Below are 19,298 nucleotides of genomic sequence, written 5' to 3'. Positions count from 1 at the left end.
AAAGCCATTGACCTTTAGTTTTCCTTTTTTTGCTGTGTTCTTGTATGACTTTGATGTCAGGGTAATGTGGACCTTGTACAATATGTTTGAAGTAGTTCTTTTTCAATTTTTTGGACTAGTTTGAAAAGAATTTATATATCAGTTTTTCTTTATATGTTTGATAGGATTCATCAGTGAACCATCAGGTCCTGGATATTCTTTTTTGAAGGGATACTTTTTATTACTGATGAAATTTTGTATTTGTTATTGGTTTACTCTAATATTCTGTTTATATTTCAGTCTGGCCAGGTTGCATGTGTCCAGGAATTTATTCATTTCTCCTTCAGTTATCTAATTTGTTAACATTTAGTTGTTCATAATAGTGTTTTATGATCCTTTGCATTTTTTTTTTTTTTTTGAGACGCAGAGTCTCACTCTGTTGTCCAGGCTGGAGTGCAGTGGCATGATCTCGGTTCACTGCAACCTCCACCTCCTGGGTTCAAGCTATTCTCCTGCCTCAGCCTCCAGAGTGGCTGGGATTACTAATTTTTGTATTTTTAATAGAGATTAGGTTTCACCATGTTGGCCAGGCTGGTCTTGAACTCCTGACCTCAAGTGATCCACCTGCCTCGGCCCCCCAAAGTGCTGGGATCACAGGCGTGAGCCTCTGCGCCTGGCCGATCCTTTGTGTTTCTGTGGCATCAGTTCTAATGTCTGCTTTTTCACTGCTGACTTAATTTATTTGGGTCATCTCTCTTTTTTCTTGGATAGTTTGAAGTTTGTCAAGTTGTTCATATTTGGGAAAAAAACACAACTCTTTATTTTGTTAATATTTTGTATGGTTTTTCTAGTTTATATTTTATTTATTTCTGCTTTAATGTTTATTTTAGTCTTCCTTCTACCAATTTTGGGTTTTGTTTTTTCTTGTTTTGTTTTGTGACTTACTTGAGATACAGTGTTAGGTTGTGCAGTTGAAATCTTTTTTGACGAACACTTTTATTTTTATAAATTTCTCTCTTAGAATTCCTTTTCTTGTATACCACAGATTTTAGTATGTTATGTTTACATTTTATTCAAAAAAATTTAAAGTTTTCCTATTATTTTCTTCAGAGATTTATTAATTATTCAGGGGTATGTTGTTTAATTTCCATATATTTAAAAAGATTCCAGTGTTCCTATTATTGTTTGTTAATTTTTAGTTTTATACCATTGTGGTTAAAAACAATAATTTATATAATTTCAATCTTCCTAAATTTGCTGTTTTGTTTTGTAGATTAACATATTATCTATCTTGAAATATGTTTCATTTGCAGTTGAAGAGAATATATAGTTTGTGATTGTTGGATCGAATGTTCTGTAAATGTTAGGTCCATTTGGTCTAGAGTGCAGTTTCTTTGCTAATTTCCTGGCTGCATGATCCATTCCTTTGTGCAAGTGAGGTGTTCAAGCCCATTACTAGTATTGTATTGTAGTCTATCTCTCTCTAGCTTGATTAATATATTTAAGTTATATATTTAACTTATATATATAACATATATCTAAGTCATATATTTAAGTTATCCAATGTTGGATGCCTATATTTTTACAATTGCTCAATCCTTTTGTTGAGTTGGCCTCTTTATAACTATATAATTACCTTTTTTTGTCTCTTTTTGTAGTTTTTGATCTAAAGATTACTTTATCTGATGTAAATATAGCTAGTCCTGCTTTCTTTTGGTTTCCATTAGCATGGAATATCTTTTACCATCTTTGCTTTCAATCTATGTAAGTCTTCACAAGTAAAGTGAATCTCCTGTAGGCAGCATATAGTTGGGTCTTCTTTTTACTCCATTCTGCCATTCAGTTTTTAATTGGAGTATTTAATCAATTTATATTCAAAGTAATTATTGATAGGTGATATCTTGCTTTAACTTTTTCCTAAATGTTTTCTAGTTAATTTGTAGATTTTTATGCCTCTCTTATTATCATTCTTTGTTCTTAAGTGATTTTCTCTATTATTATGTTTTGATTTCTTGCTCTTTAGTTTTAGTGTATCCATTATAGTATTTTGCATTGTGGTTACCATGAGGCTTACCAAAAAATCTCATAGTAATAACGGTTTATTTTAAGCTGATAGCAACTTAAATTTGATTTCACACACACACACATACACACACTCTCTATCCTTAAGCTCCATCCCCTCCTACATTTTGAATTTTTGATGTCATAATTTGCATTTTCTATGTTGAATAACCCTTAACAAATTATTGTAATTATTATGTTTAGTAGTTTTATCATTCAATCTTTATACCACCATATCCACCATGTCTTATTAAAATATTATGAATTTTACTGTATACTTTCATTTAACAGTGAAATTTATACTTTCAGATGTTTTTGTGTTACTCGTTGATGTTTGTTCTTTGAGTTTGGAGAACTTTCTTTGTAATACTAGTCTGATGATGATGAACTCTGATTTTTTATATCTTGGAAAGTCTTTACCTCTCCTTCATTTTTGAAAGACAGCTTTGCCAGGTACAGTATTCTTGGCAGTTTTTTTCCTGTAGCACTTTGAATATATTAATATATTACTATCTTTCTTTCTTTCTTTCTTTTCTTTTTTCTTCAAGATGGAGTTTTCTCTTGTTGCCCAGGCTGGAGTACAATGGCATGATCTTGGCTTACTGCAACCTCTGCCTCCCGGGTTCAGGCAATTCTCCTGCCTCAGCCTCCTGAGTAGCTGGGATTACAGGCAAGGGCCACCACGGCCAGCTAATTTTTGCATTTTGACAGTTGCTGGACAGTCCTACTATATCCTCTTACTGGTTTCTATCTACTAGTTAAGTTTCTTATACACATAGGATTTTTAAAAGCTATTTATCTTTAAGCAACTGCAGTATTTTTTCTAGAAAAAAAGTTCATTTCCTCTGATTTTTCTAAATTTGTCATAAAGCTTTTATTATACTCTCTTGAAGAGTCACAAGCTGTGCTTTATTGATAGTTTTATGCTCTTAGCATTTTTAATACTGTTTATTCATGCCTTCTGCCTGTCTTCTTCTGGCTTGCTTTGTCCCAATATTTTCCATTTTTTTCTTCAAAAATGTGCTTTTGGCATTGTTAATCTTTTTCTATTTGTTCTTACTGTATTCTTTTCTGCTAATTTGCTTTTATTATAATACACTCATTTGTTCTTTTTTAACTTCTTAAATCAGTGATTAGCTCATTAGCTTTTACACCTCCACTTCTTATGTGAACATTTAAGCATATAAATTTCCCATCAAGTATGGCTTGGACTTCAATAAACAAATAATTGTGTAATTCTACATACTTTCTATTTCCATTCATGATTTATTTATTAACCATTGAGTTATTGGAAAGTATCTTAGAATGTGTATTTGTGTTTGTGTACGTGTATTTATTTTGAAATGTACATTTTATTTTAAACTTAGTTTTTGTTTTCAATTTCTATGTCAAATACATTATGATTAGAGAATAGATCTTTATGATGATACTAGTCCTTTAAAAATTCTTCATTCTTTGACAGTTTGGTACATAGTTTTCTCCATATCGCACACATACTTAAGAGGAATTTGTGTTTTTTAAATGTTTTTCTTTGGTTCTAAATATAATCACTAGATCAACTAGCAATTTTAAATATAATATATTTTTGTTAGTACTTTGCCTTATCTATTGATTATTATTAGAGGCTTACTAGCATTTTAAATTTTGGGGTGGTTGCTCAAATTTTCCTTGTAATTCTGTTAATTTTTGTCTCATGCATTTGATAGCTATGGTATTACATACATGCTGTCAAATCTCAGGAGTTTGAACATAGAGCTAACAGTTTTGCCATTTACATAACCAGTAAAATGTTATTTGCCTTTAATTTTCACTAATTATAAAGAGTGGAGATTTCAAAATAGACCAAATTAGTATAGCTCTAAGTTGCATTTAATCAACTATTGTAGTTACCTACGTGATATTCTACCCAGAGATTCTAATCTTATATGAAAATTAACTTATGATTCAAATCCTTTAATATAGGCTAGGTGATAACTACCAAGTTTTTGTTCTAGAGTCACTGACAGATTACAAATAGGACCCAGTGCATTGTATCAGTATGACACATGAGAATCTGGTTGGTTACTCAGTAGGTATTTCAGTTAATTAAAACACTTTTTCAAGCTGACAGGCAATAACAAAAATGTTTGAAAGATGGTTTCAAATGGCCTGAGGTAAGATAATTATATCCTTAAAGAATTGACATCTTTTACCTCAGAGATTTAGAATTATTTATAATTGTTTTCTAACATTTTTACATTATGATCAGAAAATTAATTTTTGTTTTCTTAAAGAGAATTACACCTATTAGAGTAAGACTTACCATGTAATTATAAGTAAAATGTTTGACTTGGTAATTCCAGACATAAGGAATGATTATGTTTCAGAATCTTCTAGTGCTAGGTGGGAGTCATGTGATCAATTCTGGCTAATGGTGTCCCTTCCAGGCTGAAGGTTTTAATTGCCAGTGTGAGACACTCTGCTGCTTCCTTCTATTGCTGCAGCATGTGCAAAATCATTTTGCCATTTCATGCTTTGATGCTCTGATGCTGAGATAACAGCACCAAAGGATGGAGATTCTACTAGCCTAGTCTTTGAGTGACTATACATGATAGAGGACCTTGATGATTTAAGTTTGACATGTAATATAAGGAAGAAATGATTCTTTGTAAGCCAGTAAGATATTGATTTGCTTTTGTATTGCAGCATAATTTATCCTATTCTAACTACTGATACTGCAATTGATCCAGCTATTGGTCCTAGGAAGGGCATGGCCTAAAAGATATGGCTTTTGCTTGGTGGTTAGAAGGCAGGCGGAAATAAAAATTACATAAAAGCTGGAAAGCTGGCAATACATGTTTTGCAGCTAAAACTTTTAGTAAAACTTTTAAGTGTGCAAGGTTAAGAAGCATATTGTGTGTTTATTACATTTGCATCTGTAGCAAAAGAGGCTTTAAACTGTAGTATGTGCTGGTTTGTATTGGCAATATTTAACAGTATGTTACAAGAAAGATGTTAGCTTCGTATGCAACTGGCAGTTTTACAAGAAGAAATGAGAGGGAGCAAAGATTTCTAGAAAGTTGAAAACTTTTAACATTGAAAATATCAAAGGATTATATATTCCATACAGTAAGAAATACAACTAAAATCTTCTTTAAGTGATAAAGATTGATTAAAACTCAGCCTTAATCAAGGTAGCTGACTGGAGGATCAAGTCAGCAAGTAGATAACTGCAAGTCAAATACAGAATCTAAGAGATAACACTAGAATTGAGCAAGGATGTGACAGGGAGTTCTGAGGCACTGATGGTGAGGGGAACAAACAGCTAGCTTGGAGAGGGCTGGCTTGGAGCTAAGAGAGATTCCCCATTGCAAGAAAAAGGTAAACAGTGGACCCTCAGCAGCTTACATTTTACCTTGGACACCTGAAATCCTAGCCAGAGAAGGGCCCCTTGGTCCTCACAGGCCCTGGGCTTAATTGCTACACATCATATGTATCAAAATATCACCATATACCCCATAAATATGTACAATTATTATGTTCAATGAAAAAAAATACTTGCACATCAGTTTTCTTTTTTTTTTTTTTAATTTATTTATTATTATTATACTTTAAGTTGTAGGGTACATGTGCATAACGTGCAGGTTTGTTACATATGTATACTTGTGCCATGTTGGTGTGCTGCACCCATCAACTCATCATTTACATCAGGTATAACTCCCAGTGCAATCCCTCCCCCCTCCCCCCTCCCCATGATAGGCCCCTGTGTGTGATGTTCCCCTTCCTGAGTCCAAGTGATCTTATTGTTCAGTTCCCACCTATGAGTGAGAACATGTGGTGTTTGGTTTTCTGTTCTTGTGATAGTTTGCTAAGAATGATGGTTTCCAGCTGCATCCATGTCCCTACAAAGGACGCAAACTCATCCTTTTTGATGGCTGCATAGTATTCCATGGTGTATATGTGCCACATTTTCTTAATCCAATCTGTCACTGATGGACATTTGGGTTGATTCCAAGTCTTTGCTATTGTGAATAGTGCCGCAATAAACATACGTGTGCATGTGTCTTTATAGCAGCATAATTTATAATCCTTTGGGTATATACCCAGTAATGGGATGGCTGGGTCATATGGTACATCTAGTTCTAGATCCTTGAGGAATCGCCATACTGTTTTCCATAATGGTTGAACTAGTTTACAATCCCACCAACAGTGTAAAAGTGTTCCTATTTCTCCACATCCTCTCCAGCACCTGTTGTTTCCTGACTTTTTAATGATCGCCATTCTAACTGGTGTGAGACGGTATCTCATTGTGGTTTTGATTTGCATTTCTCTGATTGCACATCAGTTTTCATAGCTCACTGTCTATTAGTTAGTCACATAGTAGAAAACAAGTTAGAATTTATTCTGCCATCTATTACTGAGGTAGAGAATTAGATTGGCTTTTGAGGAACATGTGATAATCTGTCACCATCCATCTAAATTTTCATATCTGATTCCACCTTCAGTCTGTTGCCCTGTGTTGTTGTGGTTGAGGTGTGTGATGTATATTTGGCTTCATACGTATATGTATTTGGAAAGTAGAGAAACATTTTGATAGTGTTTTCAATAACTGTGGGCATTTTACCTCTATACTTAAGTAGTAATTTTTTAAGGTTAGTTGCAATGTGGAGTCTGAAATCATACCAATGTAATTTTTTTCCCTTGTACACTTGTGAGATGATGAGTGTAAAAAGGCAAATAGTGTCTTCCTATAAGTAAAAAAATACTCTTTACTTTTCAAATACCCTAAAAGAATCTCAGGGATCCAACAGGCCCAGCCAAAATCATTCATATATTATAGATAATAATCTTGATTTCTGCCTTTATCTTAAGATTAAAATCTTTTCTCTTACTTTTAGTTAACATGTAATCATTATACACATTTATTGGACACAGAGTGATATTCTGATATGTGTTTATAATATGTAGTGATTAAATCAGAGTAATTAGCTTATCCATGACCATAATCAAACATATATTATTTCTTTCTATTGTGACCATTCAAAATTCTCTCTCCTAGTTTCTTGAGAGTATACAATAAATTATAATTAGCCATATTCATTCTACAGTGCTGCAGAATACCAGAACTCGTTTCTTTTATCTAGCTGTAATTTTGTATCTGCTAACCAATCTCTCCCCATCCTCCCCTATTCCATACCCTTCCCAGTCTCTGATACAATTCTGCTCTCTATTTCCATGAACTTTAATATTTTTAGCTCCCACATATGAGTGAGAACATGCAGTACTTATCTTTCTTCACATTTTGCTTAACATTGTGTCCTCTAGGCTTATACATGTTGATACAAATGACAAGATTTCATTCTTTTAAATGGCTGAATAGTATTCTATTGTGCATATATGCCATATTTTCTTTATCTGTTGATAAACATTTAGGTTGATTTCATATATTTGCTCTGTGAATAGTGCTGTATAAAATGGGGGTGCAGGGTTTTTTTGGATATACTGATTTCCTTTCCTTGGGATAAATACTCAGTATGGTAGTTCCATTTGTAGTTTTTTGAGGAATCTCTGTACTGTTCTCTAAAATGGATATACAAATTTACATTCCCACAAACAGTACATAAGAGTTCTTTTTTCTTTACATCCTCACCAATATTGGATTTTTAAAAATAATAACTATTCTGACTGTGGTAAGATGGTATGTCTTTGTTGTTTTGAGTTGCATTTCCCATTAGTGATGTTAAGCACTATTTCATATATTTGTTGACAATTTTCATATATTTGTTGACAATCTGTGTCTTTTTCTTGAGAAGCATCTATTTAGACCCTTTGTCCATGTTTTCACCAGAATTATTATTGATTGTTTCATTTCTCATATATTCTGGATATTATTATCTTATCAGATGAATAATTTGAAAATATTGTGTCCCATTCTACAGGTTTTCTATTTACTGTCTTGATTGCTTCCTTTGCTTTTTAATTTAATTTAGACACATTTTTATATTTTTAGTTATTTTGCCTATGATTTTGACACCTTAGTCGTAAAATTTTTGCCTACACCAATATCCTAAAGCATTTCCCGTATGTTTTTCTCTGGTTGTTTTATGGTTTTTGGCCTTATGTTTAAATCTTTAATCAATTTTGGGTTGATTTTTATATGACATGAGAGATAGGAGTCTGTTTTTAGTCTTCTGCATATGAATATCCAGTTTTCTCAGCACTATTTATTAAAAACACTATCTTTTTACCAAGGAATGTTCTTGGCACCCTTGTCAAATATAAGTTGGCTATAAAACTGTGGATTTATTTCTGGGTTATCTATTCTGCTCCATTGGTCTTTGTGTTTCTTTTTATCTTAGTACCATGCTGTTTTAGTTATTATAGCTTTATAGTATATTTTGAATGTGCTAGTATGGTGCCCCTAACTTTGTTGTTTGTGCCAAGAATTATTTTGACTATTTGAAATATTTTGTGGTTCCATGCAAATTTTAGGATTTTTTTTTTTTTATTTCTGTGAAGAGTGTCATTGGTATTTTGATAGGCATTACATTGACTCTTTATATTGCTTTAAGTAGTATGGTCGTTTTAACAACATTAATTCTTCTAATTCATGACCATGGAATATCTTTCCATTTGTTTGTGTCCTCTTCATTTTCTTTCCATGGAATTTTATAGTTTGTTTTTTATTTTGTTTTGTACAGGTATTTTAGCTTTTTGGTTAAATTTACTGGCAGATATTCTACTTTGTGTACCTGTTATAAATGGGATTTTTCCTTTATTCATTTCAGCTCATTTATTATTAGTTTACAGAAACATTACTTGTTTCTGTAGGTTGATTTAGTATCCTGAGACTTGGCTTATTTGTTTCTTACTTCTAAGAACTTTTTGGTGGACTCTTGATTTTTCTCTATAATAAGATCATGGCATCTGCAAATAGGGAAAATTTGACTTTCTCCTTCCCAACTTAGATGCCCTTTACCTTTTTATTATTTTTATTTTTTGCCTAACTGCTCTGGTAGGATTTCCAGTACTATATTGAGTAAGAGTGGTAAAAGTGGTTCAATTCTTAGAGAAAAAACTTTTAGCTTTTCTCAATTCAGTATGATGTTTGCTATGGGTTTGTTATATACTGCCTTTATTTTATTGAGGTATACTTTGTCTATACCTAATTTCTCAAGATATTGGATTTTATTAAATAATTTTTATACTTATAGAGATGATCATACAGGTTGCTTTTTCTTATGATGTGATAAGTCACATTTATTGATTTGCATATATTGAACTATCCTTGTATCTCTGGAATAAATTTCACTTCATCATTGTGTATAATTTTTTTCGATGTGCAGCTGGATTCAGTATGCTACTAGATTGTTGAGGAATTTTTTATTTTGTTTGTTAGGAAAACTGGCCTAGAGTTTGTTGTTGTTGTTGTACCCTCATCTGTTTTTAGTATCAAGATTATGCTGGTCTCATTAAATTAGTGTGGAAAACATTCCCTCACCTTAAAGTTTTTGAAATTGTTTGAAAAGAAACGGTGTTAGTTGTTCTTTTAAAGTTTCATAGAGTTCAGCAGTGAAGCAATCTGGTCCTGGGCTTTTATTTTTAGTAGTGGTTCAATCTCTTCAATCATTATTGGTATGTTCAGATTTTCTATTTCTCCTTGCTTCTGTCCTTAATAGGTTTATGTATCCAGGAATTTATCTGTTTTCTTTAGGTTTTCCAACTTGCTGGCAAATAGTTGTTCTCAATAGTCAGTAATGATTCTTTATAATTCTGTAGTATCAATTGTGATGTCTTCTTATTTTGTTGTTGCTGATTTTACATATTTGGATCTTCTCCTCTTTTTCCTTAGATTATCTAGTGGGTTTGTCAACTTTATCTTTTGAAAAAACAAAATTTTCTTTTTGTTGATCTTTTAAATTATTTGTCTCAATTTTATTTGTGCTCTGATCTTTATTATTTATTTCCTTCTGTTATTTAAGGGTTTAGCTTGTTCTTATTTTCTAGTTTCTTAAATTATATTATTGATTAGTTTAGTTGAAATTTTATATTTTTTTGATGTAGGTAATTACTGCTGTAAATGTGCCTCTTTATACTGCTTTTGTTGTTTGTTACAGGTTTGGGTATGCTGTGTTTCTATTCTCATTTATTTCAAATAATTTTTAATTTTTTTCTTAAATTAAAATTTTTAATGACCTATTGTTTATTCAGGAGCATGTGGTTTAATTTGCATGTATTTGTGCAGTTCTGAATTTGTACAGTTTATTTTGTTATTGATTTCTAGTTTTAGTTCATTGTCACAAAAAGTATTTGGTACAATTTCCATTTTTAAAAACTTCAGATTTGTTTTATGGCTTAAAATACTTTCAATCTTGGATAATTTTCTATGTGGTATTCAAAGAATGAGTATTCTGCAACTGTTGGGTGAAATAATTAGCAAATGTCCATTAGGTCAATTTGGCCTATGGTACCATTTACATTCCATTTCTTCATTGCTTTTTGTTTAGATAATCAGTTCAATGCTGAGAGTGGGGTATTGAAGTCCCCAAATAGTTTTATATTGATATCTGTTTCTTTCTCTTGCTCTAATAATATTTACTTTAGATATTTGGGTGTTGGGTGCATATATATTTACAATTGTTATATTCTTTTGCTGAATTGATCTATTTCTCTCTTTAAGAGATGGAGTCTCATTCTGTCTCCCAGGATAGACAGCAGTAGTGTAATCATAGCTGATATTGTTGAATTGTCCATCTGTATTTTTTGTATCTCACTGAGTTTTCTTATAACCATTGTTTTGAATTTCTTTTCTGACATTTTATATATTTTGTTTTCTTTGTGGTCTCTTACTGAACAATTATTGTTTTTGTTTTTTGAAGGTTTCATGTTTCCTTGCTTTCTATATTTCTTGTGTCTCTACATTAATTTCTGCACATGTGGTTAAGCAGCTGCCTCTTCCAAATAACGGAGTAGCTTTCATTGGGAAATACTTATTCCTATAGATGGGTCCTGGGGTTTCAGTTTGGTGGAGTGCATTGACTTTGTTTTTGTGTGTAGTTTATTTGGTTGTAATTTACATTAATGATGTTTGCAAGTGCCTCGATGGCCTAGGTTGTGGAAGTTTGTGGCATCAGTGGCATGAGCACGTGGCTGCTTGATTAGCTTGGGGGCATGTCCATTGGGGGCATGTCTGCCAGACTATTTTTTTGGCCAAAACATAGCTCCCCAGTGCTTTAGTTGGCATGGGGTTGTCTTCCGTGTTTTGCAGGATCAAAGTCATGACTGTTTTGAGCCCTGCCTCTGAAAAACCAGGGTCGTGGCATTGCAGTCATCCAGGTAGGCTTGGAACCCCAAGGCTGCTGAAGCACAGTAGCAACTGGCCCCCAGCTCAGGGCATACTTAAGCTGTGGTTCTGGTTTTAAGATTGTGCTGTGCTGCAGCAGTTTGGGTCACGGGAGGATTTAGAGAGCACAGCCTATGCTCCTAATTCTGAGCAATGCAGCTCTGTAAATTCCAGGCAGCCTCCCAAACTGGGCTTGGGGATTATGAGGACTCTGTGACTCGACTGTAGTAAGAACTGCAGCTGTTTGTGGTGGCAATGGGGGATGGTGGCAGTCTTCTGCTTACCTTTTCCCACAAAGGGAAGTTACTTTTGGCTCTGAGCTGATCCAAATGGGAGAAATTGGTTGGCAGAGGCAGGGTGCTTTCCTTGCCTCTTTATGCTTCCACCCTCAGACTTCCATGCTCTATAGGGACCTTACCACTCCCTTGTTGCAGCACTATTTCTCAAACACTTTACTTGAATTTTAGTTGTTTATTTATTGCCTTGGTACTTCTTTTGTGAGAGAGATGAGTGCCAGGTATCTCTAGTTAGCTATCTTGTTGACTGGAAAGTTAGTCAGTTCTTTTGTGAATTGTTTTTAAATAAAGGGACTGCCCTTTTATCCCTTCTTTTTCTATTAGCTTGAATCCTGATGTGATAGATGGAGCTATTGCAGCCACTGTATAACATGTCCTAGACTTGAGGTTATTTGCTTGACAGAATAACATATTGTAAATTTTGTCAATGTTAATTTGATTTTTTCTTTAGCATGCAGCTACAACATATATTATCAATTATAATTTTCAGGCCAGGCCCCATGGCTCACGCCTGTAATCCCAGCACTTTGGGAGGCCAAGGTGGGCAGATCACCTGAGGTCAGGAATTCGAGAACAGCCTGGCCAATATGGTAAAACCCTATCTCTATTAAAAAAAAAAAAATACAAAAAGTAGCTGAGTATAGTGGTGTGTACCTGTAATCCCAGCTAGCTACTAGGAGGCTGAGGCAGGAAAATTGCTTGAACCTAGGAGGAGGGCGTTGCAGTGAGCTGAGATTGTGCCACTGCACTCCAGCCTGGATAACAGAGCAAGACTCTGTCTCAAAAAAAAAAAAAAAAATGTATATATATATATATATATATATACACAAAATTTTCATAAAACCATTACATATATATTTTTGTTTCTAAAACAATTTTATAATAAGCAAATTAAAACTCATATACACACTCATTAGGCTTTATAGATAATATTCCAAAACATTATCAAATATAGCTAGCCAAGTCGGTCCCTGCTGCTACTTACTGAAACAGGATATAAAGGGTAGTCATTGTGAAAAATAATTTAAAATCAATTGTCTACACTTTAGATTTTCTACTTGGGGATCAAATATGAAGCCAAGGTCAGTTTCCTCTGTCCATAGTATCTTAATATGCACATCATGCTTTGTCTGTGCTGTAGTCTCAAGGGCCGCTTGGTGTGCTTCTATTTTATAGGCTTTGAAAATAGCTTTCCATGTTTTTTGTTTTGTTTTGTTTTGTTTTCAGATATTTCTTAAGGTACTTGAAGTAAAGTTTAAGCATGCCATATATATAGCCTGTATATTCAGTCTGTCCATCTCTAACATCTTTCAAATTCAATGACCATCCACACGACATTTTTTATTTGATGTGATAATAGGCAAATAGACAAAAATAAATTTTATTGTGTATATACATCAAGTCTGAAAGAATATAAAAATGTTAATGTTAATTTTCAGGAGAGTTGGATTATGGGTACTTATGTGTATTTTCAACTTGTTTCACAGTGAACATCTATTACTTGACTAAGGAAAAAATGTTAAAAGCAAAAACATCTAGCAATTTCAATAACACTAAATTGTTAGAAATAAATGCATTCTTCAACCTACATGCAAAAAATCCAATTACAATACAACTGTGTCATATTATACTTCAACAGCTGAAAAGCTCTAGAATCTGATTTTTTTTTTAAAAGATGCCCCAAGGAAAAAGTTCTCAATCAACCACAACCAAAACTTAATCTTATTTGAATAGAACCAAGCTGGGATTTGGGTTTAGATTTGCTTGAGGTGTGTTATTCAATTCTCTTGATGATCTTTTGATGAAAAATTATGTTCTTTTTCTTTTTGACAGGGCTGATAGGAAGACAGCAGTGGTTTATATGTATAAGTTATTGTCATTTCGGAATACAATTGAATGTTGATGCTAGCAAGAAATTTAAATATTATCAAATACGTAGAAAATAAACACACATTCATGGTGGTCCTATATTTATAAATCTTTCAGAAAAACAGGAGAAGCTTATATGTTAAAAGTAGAAAATGGAAAAAGATATGTAAACAAATAACAAAGTCTACTTAATGACGTGTATTTGGAAGTATTTAAGGGTCAAATGTACTGATGTCTGAAACATACTTTGAAATGCACTTAATAAATAATGTGCATTGTGGATGGATAGTTAAATAGACATGTGATAAATCACATGTAGTGATATATTAATTGCAGAATCTAGGGTGGGTAGATGGGTGTTCACTTCAGTTATTTCAATTTTTCTGTAGGTTTAGATATTTTTATAGTAAAATGTTAGAAAGAGTAGAATATAGGAAACACAGACACTTTTAAAGGCTTAGTATTGCCAGGCACGGGGCATATGCCTATAATCCTGGCACTTTGGGAGGCCGAGGCAGGTGGATCACCAGAGGTCAGGAGTTTGAGACCAGCCTGTCCAGCATGGTGAAACCCCATCTCCACAAAAAAAAAAAAAAAAAAAAAATTTTAGCCGTATGTGGTATCTGTAATCCCAGCTACTAGGGAGGCTGAGGCAGGAGAATCGCTTGAACCTGAGAGGCAGAGATTGTGGTGAGCCAAGATCATGCCACTGCACTCCATCCTGAGCAAAAGAGCAAGACTCTGTCTCAAAAAATAAATAAATTAATTAATACATTAATTAAAAGCTTAGTATATTTTATTGACTGACAGGGATAGCCTGGAATGGAAATATATATGACAACTTTACTCACATTGAAAGACTTTGATTATGCACTCAATATTTCTCTCATGATGAGATATAAATTTTGTTTTTAAATTTATTTTTAAGATTCATTGAATACTTTGTGTTTTACTTTATTATCACAAAAAGCAGTAAGTAGTCTGATTATTCCTCTTCTACAGGTGGCTCTAGTGAGGCTTATGGAGGTTAAGTAACTTGTCAACGGTCATATAATCAACAGAATGGAGAATTTAACCCAAGAAATTTAGATCTTAAGACTGCATGTTTAGCCACAATGCTATACAGATGCTTTTTGACTTATGATGGTGTTACGTCTTGGTAGACCTATTGTAAGTCAAAAATATTATAAGTTAAAGCTCATTTTATATACTGCAAATCCATCAGAAACTTGAAAAATTGTAAGTCAAATCACCATAAGTCCAATTATTCCTTGATTTATGATGAAATTACATCCAGATAAACTCATCATAAAGTTGAAAAATTGTTAAGTGAAACCATCATAAGTCCAAGATTGTCTATACTTGTTTTGCTACAGTATAAGTAAAATGTGTATTCGACATATGCCTTCATATAAGCAAAGCCAAATAAAGTCCTTTCTCCTCTTGCCGGAACCTGCTGACAAGGCCAGACACAGACTCTCTCACTTTCATCCCTATCTAACGTCCAGTTCTTTGCCTCATGAGTGAATAGCTAAGACTGGAACTGTTCTCCTCTGAAACTAGCTAGACAGAGATAAGCATTTCCTGTTCAGCTAACTGACTGACACTGTTTGTGATTGCAAAACAATCCTAGCTCTGAATCCTTCTACCTGTAACTCCCCACTATAAATATCTAAGGGCAAGTGACTCTGCCTGATACTCTGATCTTTGGATCTGAGATGTTCAATATCCTGAATAAAATTTAGCTCTTTACTTGTCTTGCTTTTGTCTTTAGTAATATTAAACTATCTTTATTTAGGAACATAGAATAAAAAGAAAGGTAATTGAGTTTAGAGATATAGTTAATAATAATCTCAATTTTGCAACTAACTAGATACTGTATTTCTATATATCATGGGACTTCTCAGCCTCCATAATCATGTGAGCCAATTGGCTCATGCAATTATGAGGCTGAGAAGTCCTAAGATTTGTTGTCTGCAAGCTATAGACCAAGGAAAGCTGGTGGTATAATTCAGCTTGAGTCCAAAGGCCTGAGAACCAGAGGAGCTGATGGTGTAACTTTCAGTCCACGGGCAAGAGAAGATGAGATTAGATATCCTAGTTCAAGCAGCAAGACAGAGAAAAGGGGTGAATTTCTCCTTCCTTCACCTTTTACTCTATTCAGGCAGGCCCTCACCAAATTGAATGATGCCTACCCTAATTGAGAAGGCATCAATCTGCTTTACTGTGTTCACCTATTCAAATGTGAATCTCATCTGGAATACTCTCACACACACACCCATAAGTAATATTTAATCCGAGCCACCCTGTGGTCCAGTCAAGTTAATACATAAGATTAACCACCACAGTAAGCATGTGGTCTTGAGCAGACAGCAAAATCAATGACTGACATTTTTAAAAACTCTCAACAATGACAGATTGTATGTTCAAGGCCTCAAATAACTGCATAAAACATTTTACTGGAATAAGTTTACTATACTTCTATATTCAATGCATTTTTATTTTGTATTTTTTGTGTGCCTGCTTTGCTAGGTGTTCATAAATAATATCAATAGAACTTTTTCAGAGAACTAGTAAAGATAAATTACTTGATTTTGTTATCCAGGAAAGGAAACAGCCACTGTTTCTTAATGTTATCTTTAGGATACGGATGTCCTTAATAACTGTTGCAGAATGGTTAATAGAATGCATGCATAAATACACATAAATATAAAGCCATTATTTTCAATGATGAGATTATAATGTTATAATTAATATTTTTGAAATTACCAGTATTTTAGAGACATATTGCCTTTTCTTATGTTTTATTATGATATATCAAATAAGATATTCCAGAAAATAAAATGATTGAAATTCATGTGTTTATCACTCAGATTAAACAAATGTTAATATTTTTGTCACATATACGTCATGATTTCAGGACACAAAATGCTTCAGGCAGGCTTTACAGTCTTTTCCCTACTTCCTACCCAACTTCTTTTCCACAATCAACAGAGCTAGGAGCTCTCCTACATTGAGATGAAACTTTGTGTTCAGTGGTTTTATATTTTCTCAGTTTTTTATATCCTTTCCATTCATCTTGGCTACTTATATTAAGGTTTTTTAATACTCTTTTTACCCATGCTCATTTGGATGTTATACATTATAGTTCTATTATTTTAGAAGTTAAAAAGGCACATTTTGACTTAACAGCATTCAAAGTTAACCAACATCTTTCTTCTGCACAACACAAAGAACATTAAAAAGTTTGATTCACATTGCCCTCCCCAATGGTCAATGTGATTGGTGTTAAATATATTGATGTTGACTTGTATATTTACCTTCCCCATTTTGTAAACATTTTTAGGATGTCAATAGTATGGTGGAGTAGGAGATATCAGCTTTCATTTTCCCTAAAAACAAGTAGGCAGCTATTAACATCCACAGACACAAATAGTCTGGGGAAGGTTCATGTACACAAGAACCTACAGCAACACAGTGGAGAGAAAATAATAACAACACAGAAAAGATAACTAGGGATATCAGCATATCTGAAACATACTAGCCACACTGCAGCTGCTACCAGCATCCCCAGTGGCCTGCTTTACAGAGAATCCTGGTGAGGACCTCAACAGCCACCAAGGCAGCCGAGACTTCCTGCAGTTTTTTCAAAGGAAGTCCCTTTAGTGTTATCCACACAAAACCCATCAGTTGCTTCTGCAGAGAAAACTGGCGGCTTTAGCCATTAAGTATCCAATAGAAAAATGCAAATCAAAACCACAGTGAAATATCACTTCATACTTGTTAGGATGGCTTTTATTAAAAAGTCAAGGTAGCAAGTACTGATGAGGATGTTGCACAAAGGGAACTTTGTTATACTTTGTTGATGGAAATGCAAATTGACATAGCCATTATGGAAAAGAATATGAAGGTTCCTCAAGAAATTATAAATAGAACTACCATATGATTTAGTAATCTCACTTCTAGGTATACAGCAAGTCCTCAACATCATAGATAGGTTCTTGGAAACTGACATTCAGCAAAGAGAAATATAATGAAACCAATATTTTATTCTCATCAGCGTTATAATGAAACAATGTCGAACAAAACATTATTCAAGGACCTGCTGTACCTCAATTTGCTTAAAATCACTGTTTCCAAGAACTTATCAACAATATTAAGTGAGGACTTACTGAATACCAAAAGGAAATGAAATCGGTATACAAAAGAGATACCCGCACTTGCTGTCATGTTCATTACAGCATTATTCGCAACTGCCAAAATATGAAGACAATCTACATGTCCATCAATGAGTGGCTAAATAAAATAAAATGTGGCATATATGAACACACACACACATGAATATTATTGTACTTTAAAAAGAATGAAGTCCTGTATTTGTGACATTTGTGAATCTGGAGGACATTATGCTAAACCAAATAAATCCAACATAGAAAGACAAATACTACATGATTTCACTTATATATGAAATATTTTTAAAAGCTGGACTTATAGAAATAGAAAGTAGAAGGGTGGTTACCAGGAGTTGGGGCGTGGGGGAAATGGGAGATGTTGGCCAGTGAGTGCAAACTTGCGGTTATAAGGTGAATAAGTTCTGTAATCCTAATGTACATTAATAATAATATATGTTTAAAATTTGCTGAGAGAGTTGATCATAAGTATTCTCACCACACTCACACATACTTACAAAGGCAGTTGTGAAGTAATGGATAGGTTAATTAGCTTGACTGTGGTAACCATTTTACAATGTATACATGTATCAAAACATCACATTGTACACCTTAATTATATACAATTTTTATTTGTCAAATATACCTCAATAAAGCTGAAAGAAGTATTGTTTTAAAGTTAATACTTACTTAGATTAAAAAGAAATCACTTTGCTCGTATTTTCTTCTTCTGTTTCATAGTCCCATCTCCTTATTAAAATATTTCTTGTTGTATTCCTTTCATCCTGACTGGCAAACTTGGGCTGTCTGAAAATGACATTTTTCTTTTTCCTTCAAGTTCTTTAAACTATCTAGGTTGACAGCTGATTTTTCTTCAACACTTTAAAGATATTATTCCGTATTCCTTTGTCCTCTTGATGTTTAAGATAAGTATGCCTTCAGTCTAATTATTCCTCCTCTGTGGGAAATCTGAGTCTTTCTGTAATTGTTCAAGAGTTGTTATCTTTGGTTTTCATATTCAGAAATTTTGGTATGATGTATCTAGATATTGGTTTTGTTTATTTACCCTGCTCAGATTCAGATAGCTTGTGAGGCCTGATGTCTTTTATAAATTCCAGAAGCTTCTAGCATTATCTTCTAAACATTCCTTCTTTCACTTGCTTTCTGTTCTCATCTGATGATAATATCAAATATATGTTAAATATTTGTTTTAAATTCTATATCTCTCAAACTTACTTTCCTACTTCTCATTTCATTACCAGTTTGTAATACTTCCTAATAAAGTCTTTAGATTTATTCTCTGAACATTACATTACTAATTGTGTCTAATGCATGGTCTAAACTGTCCACCGAGGTTTTATGATTAATGATAGTATTTATTTTGGGAGGTTGTTTGTTTCTTTCCAAATGTCTGTTCTTGTTTCATAATGACCTATTACTTTTTGGGGTTTTCTATTTTTTAATACATTAAATTATTGAAATATATCATAGGTTGTCTAGATTTTCGTATTATCCTAGGTATGCTAATTCTTTTATTTTTGTATTGGTGTCATGTTACACTTTCATAATGGATCATTTATTTGTGTGGTTTGTGTTTTTTTA

Source organism: Macaca mulatta, chromosome 13 (genome assembly GCF_049350105.2).
Source record: "Macaca mulatta isolate MMU2019108-1 chromosome 13, T2T-MMU8v2.0, whole genome shotgun sequence".
NCBI lineage: Eukaryota > Metazoa > Chordata > Mammalia > Primates > Cercopithecidae > Macaca > Macaca mulatta.
Note: the sequence above shows the minus strand (reverse complement) of the source record.